This window comes from Euprymna scolopes, chromosome 37, assembly GCF_053919585.1.
Source record: "Euprymna scolopes isolate OS-2025 chromosome 37, ASM5391958v1, whole genome shotgun sequence".
NCBI lineage: Eukaryota > Metazoa > Mollusca > Cephalopoda > Sepiida > Sepiolidae > Euprymna > Euprymna scolopes.
In genome coordinates, this window is record NC_136518.1 from 39,104,315 (window position 1) to 39,119,964 (window position 15,650).

Here is a 15,650-nt window from a genome sequence, read left to right on the forward strand (position 1 = left end):
ATAACATTTTTAGAAAAATAGTCCTTATTTAGTGACAACTATGTTTTGTAAGCAATGCCACTCCGAAGAGATATAATCATGAAGACGCTACAGCACCAAGAATTTGTAGATTTTCGTGTTCGCTTACGGAATACAATGGCAGCGCCCGAGAACTCAATCGATGAAAATAGAAACAGCAATAGGACCCATTCAATAAATAACTACACAACCTGTATTTTACATGAATGTATGATTTCTGTAGATGATAACTTAGGTAATAAATACCTAACAAGTAAGAGTAGATTTAATTTATTTTCAATGTTTTTGTTCCTGGTAATGATATTTTATAATTCTTACTTGCAATATATCTTAAAATCAACTTAATATATACTTGAAGTATCATAAAGCAATGAATTTCACTTACTATTTCTTAATTCTTATAAATTAAAGTTAACTGCAGAACATTTATCCACGAAACTTGAACAGCATCCTCTTATTTGAACGAAGCGGGTGTTAAAATTATCGGAGTTATACTGCAAATATATATATAAATATATATATATATATATATATATATATATATATATATATATATATATGCAAATTTAATTATGAGTGTGTAAGTATTAAGTGTCCGTATGTGTAGAAAGAATTCAGAAAATGGGCAATAATTCAAAGAAATCGTTTTGGATTTTGAAGTTTTTTTTTCGAAAATAACAGAAAAGATCAACAAACACAGACAACTGTTTTAATAATTAATGGGATAATATCTGTCTATCTATCTATCTATACATATATATATATATAATTATATAATATGATAATTAATATATATATATATATATATATATATCATGGTTTAATATAATAATTAAATAGTTAGAGCAACTAGTGCTTAATCGTTTCAAAAATCTTCAGTGTATAATTATTTACTATAATAAGAACATACCTCCAGACGCTAGTCTTTCATCGTTTCGGGAATCTTCAGTGTAGGGTGTCACGAATAACACCAGTTGGTAGATTCGAACCAACCGAATATATATATATATATATATATATATATATATATATATATATATATATATATATATATATATCACTCAGTACAATATGGTAAATTATCGTTTTAACGAGCAGTCCAAGCCTGGCTGCGTGTGGCATACAATTCAGCATTCTGAGGTTAGAATTTTCAAACATGCCCCCCGTTCGATACGTAGAGACTACAAGTGACCAACATTCGGTTGTATACAGGATCCTTAGTCGGCCAATGGTGAACGTCATGTCGTTGCTAGATCTACACTGGAAGGCACCCGGCGAAAACTAGATTAATCTTATACAGAGAACATTCAAATTTTAATGTAAAAATTCTCGAGGCGATATCAATTGATTGGCTCTAACCGCTCCTGTGTAAACAGCAGAATCATACCCATAATTTTACACTGATATCTGTTCGATGAGATTGTTTTCTTTTTTCTCCCCCACCCCTACTAATTATTTACCCTACCCTCGGTTTAGGGTTTTTTTTTAATTACAATTTTAAACTATGTTGCCCATTCGTCGTCGATATTCATATTGGAAAGTGTCGGCAGAAAGACGTCTTGATTAATTTTTTCTACCCCCAACCAAAATTTACCCCTATTTATTATAACTTATCTTGTTTTAAAACATTGATTTAGGGATTTAAAAAAAAACACAACAAAAGAATATTTTTAAGTGTATTGTAGTTTCTGTCGTTTTAAATATTTTTTTCGGTTTGTGTCGAATCCATTCAAGATTGACTAAATTATATAAGTATGCAAATTAACCGACCTCTGTGGGGAGTAAACATCTGCGGTTAATTTCATCTTGATGTTGAAGTTAATTTACTAGTTCTTGATAGCCTCTTGTATTTTGTAGCACAGATTAGCTTTGAAATACTTGCGTTTTCTTGGGGCTTAAACGAGAAAAGTTATTTTTGCTATCAGACGATTAGGAAGAGACTACACGTGCTTAATTAATTATCTAAAAAAAAAACTGTAAGAAATATTATAGAATTAATAGTGAATTATTTAAAACAACATTCACGACTGATGTTTTTAATACACTTGCTGAAAACTGATGTTATAGGAAAAAGGTTTTGGATCTCATACGTAATTCTTTATTGTTCGTATATTAAATTCGTAGGTAACTTATTCTGGTGATTACTCGCTTCTAAGAATATTTAGCGATTCTTTTTTAATGTAATAAAAAAAACGAAGTATCGAAATTAATGTACGAGTGTCTTTTCTCACGTGAACATTAATGTAACACTATTTTGTAGTACCACTGTATAGTTGCGGCTGTGTTTTTCCCTGCCAATTCCTTAGACGCTAAAAGGCATAGGGTAAGCACATATATTTTTTTGCTCTCTGTAAAAGAGCGAGGGGACAACCCTCTCTCTTTTCGCACTAGTAAAGAATAGCTAGCTTAAATATGTATAATCAAAAACTGTTTGTAATTTTTTGTAATTTATAAATCGTAAACACATGTAATATATAATGTGTAAAATAGACGAGTTAACATTTATAAATTATATTACAATTGTGTTGCGTTGTTTCCTCTGTCTTGAATGCTAACATTTTGGAGCGTGCGTCCAGCTGTTCCAGCAAGATAGATTCCAAATAGGAAGACGTCATCCTCAGAGAATGAAGAAACCAGCCACACGTAAATCCCAGGCATGTCAGATTTTATAAAAGACGCCTAACCATCTGGTGCCGTCCCCGGAACACCCATAGTGTCACAATCTAGTAACGTCCCCAGGATGTTTCCTGACAAAGGTTAACCTAACGGGTAAACAAAACTTTTACTTTGTCACAAACTCGTGACGTGATCACGATATTTCTGGTAAGTGTTAGGCGGCCACTCTGGTGACTGACTCATATAGTCGTTAATCTGTTGCCGTAAAATGAGGATAACCCCCAAGTATAGGAGTAAACTCTACTCTGCAAAGTTTTAAACAGTTACTAATATTTATCATAAATATAGGCGATCCATATCTGAAAATCACCGGATAAAACATGTTTTTGTCCCTTAGAAATATATTTCAGGCAGAAAAAATACTAAACAATCAAAGGAAAATTAAAGTCCACGGTTTAAAAGAAAAATTGTTCAAAGTTCCACGTAAAAAAAGCAGGCCCTACACAGGATATAGAAATCACTCAGACATTGGAAAACCCATTAAAAACATAAAAAAATATTGCACATATGAAAAAAAAAAGATTGGCGAATAAACAAGAAAAGTGTTTCATTTAAAAATTAATTACTACACAAAATACTTCTCTATCACATGAAAAAGAAATAATATGTTACCCTTTACAAAAATAAAATGAGATTAAAACAAAGGTCTCTCCAAATAAATACAAATATATAAATACACCCACGCACACCCACACATACCTATGTATATATATATATATATATATATATATATATATGTATATATACATGCATATATATGTCTATATATACATACATATGAATATATATACCTATATATATATATATATATATATGTATGTATTTAAAACAAAGGTCTCTCCAAATAAATAAACACACACACACACACACACACACACACATATATATATATATATATATATATATATATATATGTTTCTACTACATGAACAGGAAAAAAGCAAAATCCTATCAAATCTTTCTGCTCTAGAAAATAGATTAAAATATAAGATTTCTTTACTCTTTTGGATCTCAAAAAAAATAGAATGAACTATGACTACACAGACCAACAAACAAGTCTAACATGTTAAAATGATCTTAATTCAGGTGGAAAAAGAAAGATAGGACCCTTTTTTTAAATCTTTGTTTTTTGGAATTCTAAAAAGAATGTTAAATAAAAGCAGAGAACATTTTCTATTCCAGAAATATTTGCTGATGAGCTTGTTGACATGTATTCGTTTTCGGGTTAGGCTGCTATTAACGTTGAATAAATAGAATTTATGACTTGATAAATTTTTCTACTCTTTTTTAAGCAGTTGTAATATTGTTATTGGAAGAGTTTGGAAAAGGAATCTATTTGGAAAAACAGTTTGATTGAGTGATTTTGAGAAATTAGCTTATAAATTTCCCATTGAAAAAAATAACATGCCCAACACGCGTAAGGTTTCCTACCCGCTATTAGAGGATTTTTTTTAAATTATGTGCTTTAGTAAAATGTAGTAATTAAAATAGTACCAACATATTTTTCGAGATGGCATTTCTCAAAATTGAACATAAATAAATGTAATTATTTTTATTATTTCCTTATTTATTTATATGTGGTTTTAACTGTTCAGTCTCAGTCGCCAGTAGCCGTGGCAATACACGTCAATTATGTTTTAGAAAAATGACACATATATAGGGAATGATTAAGAAGAGTTAAGCTAGTCATTTTTCGATGACCTTGCGGAATGGTGTGTGTGAGGAGCTGGCGAGGGTTTGATGAATCCAAGCTAGCTGCCTTGCACCTCTAGGGACTCACTCTTTCTTTTACCCTCTGTGCGTTTTTGAGGGTGCGAGTGAAGAAGGTTTTAAATTATCGAATATATGTTTATCTAATGGTCCTAGTTATGCGGAGGTTAGAGGGGCTGTAATGCGGAGATTGGAGCGGTTCTATTTCTCTTGGGGGTATGGTGCCTGTTTAGACCGGCGCCATGCGTTTTACAGCCAAGGGGCCAACGGACACGATTTAATTTGGTTTTTATTATTTTTTCCCAGTTTAAGGAAAAATGCTTCTAATGTAATGCGTAAAGGGTGCCCTTAATTTTACTTGTTTTTAATGAAAAACATCGAAAATATAGTTCTTGGAAAGTATTTATTTTGATATTTTTTTAAAAGAAACTTATTAAAACATAGAACTTAGAATGTTTACCTCAAGCTTTGTTAATCTTAAAAAATATTCGATTACATGAATTTTTAGTGTTTTTTTTTTAAGAAAATTCATTAGATTAAACATGATGCGTAAAGTATGTTTGGAGTTTTTATCATTTCTTTAAAGCAGAATTTAATCGTTTGCAGTGCTTGACATGCTACGTGAGATTTTAATGATGTTTTAAGAAAAAATATTTGATTATATACTGTAAATGCTTCGAAAAATTTTATACTTTTTATAAGAACATTATTTGACTAACCCTTAGAAATGTTCCCGAATTTTCAAATAATTTTGAAGGAAAAATATTCGATCACATTCCGTAATTAAAAGTGTATTTAAAAAAAAACAATTATTATATTTGCTGAAACGTTGCCTGATGAGTATTCTCGAAAATTGGAATTGATTTTAGGAAAGAAAAGAAAAACAGTATTGGATGATCTCTTTATCATTGAAAAACAACAGAATAGGTTAATCCTAGCACGCCAACCGATGTTGCACAGTAATTTTAACAGAATAGCAATGTTAAATGTCTATTTTCTAAATATTTATTTTATATATAGTTTACAAATATATATAGAGAACAATTAACGATTGATTTGAATTTATTGAAGATCGACATGGTAAAACCTCTAACTTTCTCGATCTATTAAATTATACAGATATAATCAATCATTAAGCAATTCATCTTAGAAGTGTGGTGGGAGATTAATTCCAAATGATCTCTGTAATAGTCTTTTAAGAATAAAAATAGTAAATAAAATACATCGAAAACGTTTACTCGCTTGGAATGTTTTCTAAATTCAAAATGCCTTTTTAATTATCTTTTGAATAGAAAATTGGTTTTAAAAATAAATACATTACTTTGATAATATGTTTATTAGCTTAAATTGTTTGATAAATTTTAAAGTAATATTTTATGTTCTTTTTGGTAGAAAATGTATTTCATTGTGATGTGTAAATTGATTCAACACGAATTTTTTGGGAAGGATATTATTGTTAATAATGAATTAAATACTTTGAAATCTACTCCGAATTTTAAGAGAACTCTAATTATAAAATTAAATAACTTAAGATGTTTTCTAAATTTATTGTCGAAATTGGATTAAATCTGAAATGAATCCTTGATGATGTATTGAGAAGAATTTTTTTAAAATAATAAATCAAATACTTCGAAATTTTCTCTACATATGTGAGAAAAGGTGATTACAAATGAAATATTTTGAAATATCTTTTTCTGAATTTCATGAATTAATTCGAACTTTGACCGAGTAGCTTTGAAATGTTTTTTTTTGTTTTTATTTACGAAACAAACAAATTGGTAAACCCTATTCCATTGACTTGATGTATATCAAGGTCGCTGAATTCATTCATTTTGTGAAACAATATATACTTCTAATTCGGTATTCGCACTCGTTAAATCTGCACGCCCTTCTTCTTAATCCTTAAGTCACTATTAATTAGAAAGTGGGAATATATTAAGAAAAAATAGTATATATAATAATAAAAATGAACAATCATGCAATATTCCCTAGTTAGTAGTTTCTGTTAGTCATTCTACCATGGAATGCTTGCTTTGATAAATTTAAATCGAATTATGACCCCTGAAGACCGAAAACATTGTAGATGAGAAACGTATACCCAGTGACCAACATTCCTCCCTTAATATGTCCTGAGGCCTAACTAAGTCAATGTTGGTCAGCGTGAGCATCTCATATGAAATGAAGTCGCGTAACTCCGGCTGATTAAAATAAACTAAATGGGCACTTAAGTGGGCGTTATACAAGAAGTAATGTATGCATTTTTTTATTTCTTTGCCTGCTAATAAATTAATAGACAAATTTAACTGGTGGCCCAAAATAGAGCGGATTCCCAGAAGTTGCAAAATAAATTGAAATATCTGGAGATCGACGTGATTATCACCTCACTGAGATTACACAGCCTTATTAAAATAAACTATGCTGATCGCAACGACGAGTAAATTCAGTGGCCGGAACCTGTGGTGGTAAAGAGTGTTATGCAAGGGTATAGTTGAAATTCCACCGTCTTAATTCTACCTCGATATATATATATATATATATATATATATATATATATATATACACGAAGAATTTGTACTCAAGATTTCATAATTATTAAGACATTTTACACAAGTTAAGTAAATTATTTTACTAATATGATTAAATGACAAAACTATACCTAGAAAATAAATTCTTTTCTTCCTAACATAATTTGTTAAAACAGAAGGTGTCGTTTAAAAGATAAATAAACAAACGAAACAAAATTGAAAATGAAAGCATTTTGAGTACACGTTAGATAAGATAAGGTTTATTTATTTCTTTAGCGGGGTATAAAATTAGGCAGAATGCCGAGAGAAATGACGAGAATATCAACGGTGAAAATTAGGTAAGCCTACAAAACCACCTGGTTATGCACGTCATCATTCCGCAATAGACACACCAATCCCTATCTATTAGAAGGAAGCCAAAGTATACACTCTAGCTTTACACATAACATATATAACACTATGAAGAATAACGACCATGCAAATTCCCATCCTCTTCTAAACACATTGTTGAAAACATGTTGCGATCTGCATTTAGCCAACTTTAGCCGATTAATTTATTTTTAATTCAACAATCATTCGTGTGAGATATGGATGTGTATAAAAGTGAACTAATTTAATTAATCATTAAAATGCGAAAAATATTTTGGTAACGCAATTAATTAAAGCAATTCAACATAGCACTCCATTCAACTATATAATTTAAACAAGGGGTTTTGCTCACTCGACGTTGGATATCACATGCACATATTCCTTATTTCTTCTCCAGGATCGTTGGCACAAGGAAAATTGTAAAATAAGTGGAACTCGGGAGCACAGTCGAAACATTGCCTGGACAAGATTTACCAGCTTTTGCTCGTACTAACATCTCTCATGGAAAAAGTTGGGCTTGGAAGGCTAGACACCATACGGTTACACAGACTCATACTGCAACTGGGCAACAAGATTGCTACAGTCGTTCTGAATTGCCTCAGACATGAGATAGATACCCCCCAAAAAATAAAGAACAACAAAAGATAACCCATAGCAACAATTAGTTCCACAAATTTGAAATAAATGTTTGTCATTTATAATAAAAATAAATACATAAATTAAGTTTTACATTGTGTTTATTACCCCGTCTATATAATCGATATTGATAGAAGAATGTGAACACAAATAAAACTGATAGGATATAATTTGTTCGTCTTGCCAAACCCAATCGATATAAATCGGAGAAAGTTTTTTTTTTGTTACTTATCTTATTTTTCTGTAATTCAGGTTCAAACAATGATCTCATTCACAATACTTATGGTGATGTTTTCACGTTGTTATTCTCTTAAAATTCGGATTTTTTAAGCGGATTATTTCAAACTGAAGTTGCAATTAGAAAAGTCCTTTGTTTTCGTTGATTGGTGTATTCGTTTTTGTATTGTTTTTCTCGGTGTTTATTCAAGATATGTGTTTTTTCATTTAGATGCACATCGCAGTGTTACTTTGCAGATATATTCTTTGTTTTACATATTGAATAGAAATCCCATTTGTTAAAGACCAGATTGCCTGTCAGCATCTTATTTGAAAAAGTTTGAAACTACAATTTATCGATCGCTTTGTAAGTTAAGTGTAGTAATAGTGGAATCCCAAGAAACTCCACAGCATGTGTGATTTTTTAAACAGAATGTAAACGTTTATATCGGATAGATAACATCATGGTAAAATTACATAAAATGCAATATGTATTTGTCATTTTAATCAGAGCCTAGAATGGCAAGCATGTTTTGTATTTTTGTTGGCTTCAGCTATGTTGTCAAATGCTATAAAATGTTTTCGAAATAATTCACATCCCGTGACTTGAAATTGCAACGGTAGGAATTTGTATGTTTTGGTATTTGTTTGGATCGATGAGATGAGGAATATCTAATAAATGTTGAGTCATGGAAATTCAGTGTCACTCGTTGTCAAATAAAATATATCTTCATAAAACGCGTATATATTAGTGGCTAAGCAAGGCCACAGGGGAGGCACCCATGCAAGAAAACATGAGCAAAATTAATCTCAGATAGGAAAAAATAGAGGCTGAGAGTGCCAGGACACTATATATATATATATATATATATATATATATATATATATATATATATATACACCCACAAATGCAGGCAAATTTAGACATATTTTATTGGTTTGCAAATATACGTTTTTGTTTATAAATTGTGATAACATTTTAATCGTAGAAAAATATTATAAACGTCAAAATGTCGGCAAGTTTTTATGTAGTTTTGTCCCATAGAAAAAAAGATATGGGTATTTCAATATTCAATTTAGCAACAAGTATAAATATACCCATTAGTGGTTTGGCCAGGAACCAGTAGAAATAGCCGAATCAGCACAGCTGAATCTGTCTGCAAGCACACTATATATATAAAAATGTAGGCAAATTGAACACATTTGTTTTGCTTGTAAATATAGGTCTGTTTATACCAAATGCCATAAATTTTTACCCATAAAATAGTATCATAATCTTCATAAAACCTGCAAATGTTCATGTAGCTTCGTCTTATAGAACCAAAGATATGAACATCTCAATATTCAATTTGGTTTCGAGTATAAAAATAACTACATATACAATGTATATTGTACACACACATACATATACATATATATATATATATACACACACATACATTATATGGCTATAAAGGGAAGCCGGATGTTAGTTTTAAAAGAGAAACTACAGCTTGAACAGTGTAAAAATTCTGGTCGAACGTTTATTAATTATACATTCAAAGAGGTCATTTCTGACCAGAGAACATATAAGTATTTGGTTCGAACTGCCAACTATCAAGACGATGGTTGTAGTTTCATTCGCCGTCTAATGAAACTGCTTTTCAAGCTGCGGTGATGCGGAGTGATACAACAGAACATTACATGTATGTGGATTAATATATATATATATATATATATATATATATATATATATATATATATATAAAATTATAATTAAATTTACCAAAATGATCCAAGATGTTAAAACTAAAGTATATTGTAAATACTAATAGCAAAAAAATTAAATCAGCTCAAAAAATACCTTTCCCAATTAAACCCAAAACTAACTGTAATTGTAATAACAAACGCCTATGCTCACTCAACAATAATTGCATCCATAAAGATGTTATATATTGTTGCACAATTACTGAGCTCCCACGCAATCCTCTTATAACAGACACTAATATGTCGTCTCCAAGTTGCCCTTTTTCTCATCCTCCATCTGATATAGTTACTAATCCAATACACTACTCGGGAAGCCCCTCCATCTGCAATCATACAACTAGGAATAATAATAATAATAATAATAATAATAATAATAATAATAATAATAATAATAATAATAATAATAATAATATTAATGAGAATAATAATATTTATCCTAACAGCCATCCTAACACTAACAACACTCATTATCCCCTCCATAATAGTCCTCATACAATCATTTTCCCACCATTTGTTGAACACTATGAACAAAATGTAAACCATTCAACTAAATCAGCAAATTAATTATAATGCCACCCCGCGAGCTTTTAATAAAGCACATACATATATGGGCGCTACTTCAACATTTATTAAGAAAAGATAATCAAACCACATTTCTTCTTTTAACAACCATAATTCTAATAATAACCAAAGAACTTCTCTAACCACTTTAATTAAAAAAACTTAACTTTAATAATACCCCCTTCTCAATCAAATGGGCCATCATAAAAAAAGTTAAGTCTTATACTCCAGGCTCTAAGTCATGCCGACTCTGTACAACTGAAGCAATAACTATAATTACTTCCCCTCAAAGTAACAATATAATAACTTCTAAAAATGAACTGATCTCTTTCTGAAAACATAAGTCCAAATTTAATTATGGCAATTTTAAAATTACATAGTCATTACTTTTACCTTTTAGATAGATATATATTTTTCTTTAACTTTATCGTTTTTTCTACATACTTTCTTAATACTTTATAATCTAATAATCCTTTATTTTATTTCTTTATTTCTTCTTTGTTTGGCCGGTTTTTCATCTGCAATTTCTGTTTTAGTCTTTAAATATTCCTATCTATCTAATATATCAATTTACCCCTGCTTTCATATCTTATATGTATATTTACATATATTTTACTATATGCATTTACTTACTTACTTTCTTGCTTTTTGTTGAATGTGCAGATACCAGGCCTCATCTCCCCTAAATATTTTTTTATTTTTATTTATTATATTTTATTTTTTATATTTTTGTGTTTATTGTTTATTTATTATATATTTTCTATTTATATTTTAATTAATTTATGTATTTTCAATTTAGTGTCTTTTAACAACTCTTGCTTATATTTTCTTAAGTAATAAACTGTACATTTCAGTTGACATTTATTTTGCCCTATAAATTTTTCGAACCTTTAAACGTTTCCTGTCTGGGTAATTTTGACATTTGTTTTTCTATTTTCTATTTAATTCTATCACCATTTAATTTTCCTCCTTCTTTTTTCCTGATGTTCCCCCCTTTTTCTTCCCTGATCTTTCTGATTTATATTTATGTCTCGGCAGCAGTGATGAAAGCATATCTTGTTTTTCTTTTATTAATATTATTGAAATTATCCCCTTTTCTCTTGTACATATTTGTGAATTATTCCATGGATTTCAGCCTTTGGATTATTTTGAACCATCTTCCAATTACGGGATTTCCTTGGATTTTACTTGTGCAAATAGAAATTCAATTAACTTTCTTGAAGTTATATTTTTGGATTTTACCGTTATTGGATTATTTATCTTTCACCAGACGTGTAATCACCTTTTTCTTCACCATATCCTCTCTGCTTCACTTTTTTGTAATCAAGTAAGATCTTTGACTTACTTGTTGTTTCATTAAATACTTTTGTATGAAAAATCTGATCCCCCATTTTGCTAGTTCCTACCCTCTGATGAGAGGGAAAGTATTTATTCGAGACTCCGCGGATTAAGGACTACCCACTTATCAAGTGTTTCCCTTTCAGATTAAATATGTTTTTAACTCTTTTTCAAAGTGTTTTAACATGTTTATTAACTGTTTGCTCCTATATATAAATATATATATATATGTATATACAGAAAGAGAGAGATAGTGAGAGAGAGATAGAGAGAGAGACATATTACCCTTTTAAACAATTTTATAAATCTCAAATCTCAGTTACTTTTGCTCAGATTTTTACAAATAGAGCTCCTTGGAAAGGTAATGCCCTTAATGGTGTAGTGGTGTATGGGAAATTAGCCAGAAAGGTTACATATTAGATGGATCATCTATCATTCAGAGTATATTTTGGCACTTTTTACAGCAATAAAATCTAAAGTTGCAGTATTTTTCCACACTCAATAAGCTATTTTGATATTTCCACTACCGTATTCATAGGGTGTTAAGGGGGCTGAAAACGAAAATAACGTGTAAAATTCCACGAAATTAGTAGTTTCTAAGATATGAAGATATAATGTTATTCAAAAAGTTGGGATTATATTTCTATATTAATATAATATTAATAATTCACGGTAAAATGATGGACATCTTTATGGACACCTTTTTTGAAATGTTGGTCTTTTTTAGGGGTGGTAGGGGTGGTATTTATTGTGGCTTGGTAGACTAATAGATAATTTTATTTTAAAAAAAAAACTTGTTATCTATAGGTCTTTGGGGTTTCTTTAAATCTTATATCGAATTTAACTTATCCGCAAATATGTATTTTTCAATGGTATTGAGTAAAAATATAATGTGCGTACAACAAGGACACAAGTTTTAACATCAGTAATTACAGTGTTTTATATCCGAGAAAATCACACTTATTTACGGAAAAATCTAAATGCAATTTTTTTTTCAGAACACCCGAAACCATATACAGACATTTTTTTTTGTTAAGGTAAGTTTATGTTGGTCTACCAACGACAATTACCAGATAAACACCACTCTCCGAAAGTACCAGAACTCGCCTTTTACTTACTATAGATAAGTGATACCTTTTTCTTGGAAAAATATTTTATTCATACGTTTTACATTAATCATTTCCTTGCATTTTTCGAACGTTATTTGCTTTTTGAGCACCACAAAAACCTATAATAGTGATAATTAAAAACAAACAAGGTAGAAAGATAACATACTTTTGCATATGAATTACAAAATATCTGATATTTTCAAAAAAACTTCTAGCCTTGCTTGAGGAGAGACTAAAATTTACTGCTATGGTTTCAAATTATCTGAAAAAAAAAACAAGTATGAACCTGTACTCGAAATATTTCTCCTATGTTCTATCTTTATCTTTGGGTTGGATTAAAAAATAAATTGTTTAGTGCTTAACGAATATTTCATACTGGGGTATGCATTATCGTACCATTTTTACCTATATTAAAAAGAGGGAGTATATAACTTGTACGAAATATTTGGAATCAAGTCACTTCTTTCTGTTATTTTTGATAAGTTGAACCAATAGCAGCAAGTTTTAGTCTACCCTCCAACTAGGCTAGATGCTTTTGGATATATATATATATATATATATATATATATATATATATTTATATTTATATATATATATATATATATATATATATATATATATATATATATATATATATATATGCATTAGCATTTCAGATCAGCATTGCCCGGGTGTTTGGAGGTGTATGCTGAGCAAAAACACAACGATCAGTTTTTTTTGTGTGATTGGACCCCTAATATGACTTCTTAATATTTATTGTTTTGTGCTAAAATCAAATTATTAAGTTATAGCCATGCCCAAGTAATCTATATCTAACATTTCAAGTGTTTAGATCCAAAATTGTATGAAAACCGATTAGAAAGATTTTCTCAAATCCCTGTACACTGTATATAAAATTTAGAGTCTGTAGACTGAAAATTGACATTTTCTTCAGTTATTGAGTAGGGAAATGTACACATATACACCAACGCACACACAACAGACAGCCACTTTCACTTTTATAGATATAATGCTTTATTAATGAAAACAAAGGGATGTAGTGTTTACCTGATATACACAATGGTAAACTTCAAACTAATATAAATAACAGTATTTATATATAGAAAATTTAATCCCAACCGAATTAAAAAAGTTCAATACTCAATAAAGAGTAGAGCTTATTATAAGAGAAATACTCAAAAAAAAAACAAAAAACAATTTACAATGTCCTTCTTCCGCGGAGGTTCAAAGAATTCTATTATTGTTATCCTTCTAATAAGTCCAGCGTGACGATGCATATAATCCGATTGGAAATTTTTCAAAACAGCTGAAATAATGAAATCTGTTTTTTTTTTCGGCCAATGTAGTAGTCCAAAGTGAAGTCTGTCCCCAGTAAAATTGGACCGAAAAGTAAAAAGAGAAATATCCAGTATGAGAACCTTCCTCATCGCTTTAATTAGAAAAGGTGACTTATTTTAAAATATAATCTCTCGAAATAGTTATTTTGCATTTTGGATCAACTTGAGAGGACTTTCATGCAAGCTGAAATATTATGCGCGATGTGTTTTTATATATAGTTTTTCTTTTACATATCCAACGTTGTTTTATGTTTTATTGGCAATTCATAACTACAATGAATTGCGATTTCACTGATGCCTTTACTAGCAACTTCTATCATCACTACAAATATAATTTGCTGATTTCTTTATGCCGTTTGATGAGGAGGATAACAAGAATAAAACTCCTTGAAACTCAACGAAGTAAGGACTTTGTAAACTGTTTTTGGGTATTCAGTCGAATAATAAATTTTTATTGTAAAGATCAACTTACAGTTTTAATTTTCTCTAATATATATATATATATATATATATATATATATATATATATATATATACACTTTTAGGTATAGAAATGAATTAGATTACAGGTTGGTGAATTTATTTGTGTCTAGTCTTATAGAACACTATAATATTCATATGAAAATATAAAAGCCAAATAAATCTGCTCAATATACTAGATAGAGAAAATAAAGATGTAAGATTCTATACTTAAATTTCTTTTAAAAGGGGAAATTTTCAAATAAAATTTAAAAATTCTCGCCTGAATCAAAGAACAAAATGTTTTAATTAATGTCCATAACCCATGAGTTTACGTTGTAAGAGGAATTTTTATTACTAATATTAGTTCGCAATAATTATGCTAAGAGGTACATACAGAGAAAATATTAAAGGGAAAATGTAGAATATAAAGAAAGTATATGATGAATCGTATCCAAATGCAGAATTAATACATAAAACAGTTTAAGACCCATAATGCGTGAAGGTCAGTGAACCTAGTGTGTCTGGTAATATCTATAGTAAAAAGGAGGTAGACATTTTTGGGAAAGTAAATCTATTTTGATAATTGTAGTTTCTGAGGGTAGAAGTAAGTTCCTTTGTTTAATTTTTTTAACTTCAGATGATAACGTTGAAGTACAAAATATGCAAAGGCAGCAATATAAAGTAAAATAAAATATAGTTGTTGTACATTTATAAATAATATTTGATCTTTATAAATTACCAATACTGAAAAAAAAAACAATTAATCAAACGGATGCCAATTTAAAATCGTTTCGCCCTAATTCGCCCGGTGTAGCTTGATCCGTATAAGTTAATATGCATACTTGTACGGGTGGTGTGTTAAATTAGTTGGTAGAATACTCGCCTAGCCTACAAGATACTCGAGTTTCAAGTCCCGAGTTCAAATGTGTCTAACTGATGAGCCAAAA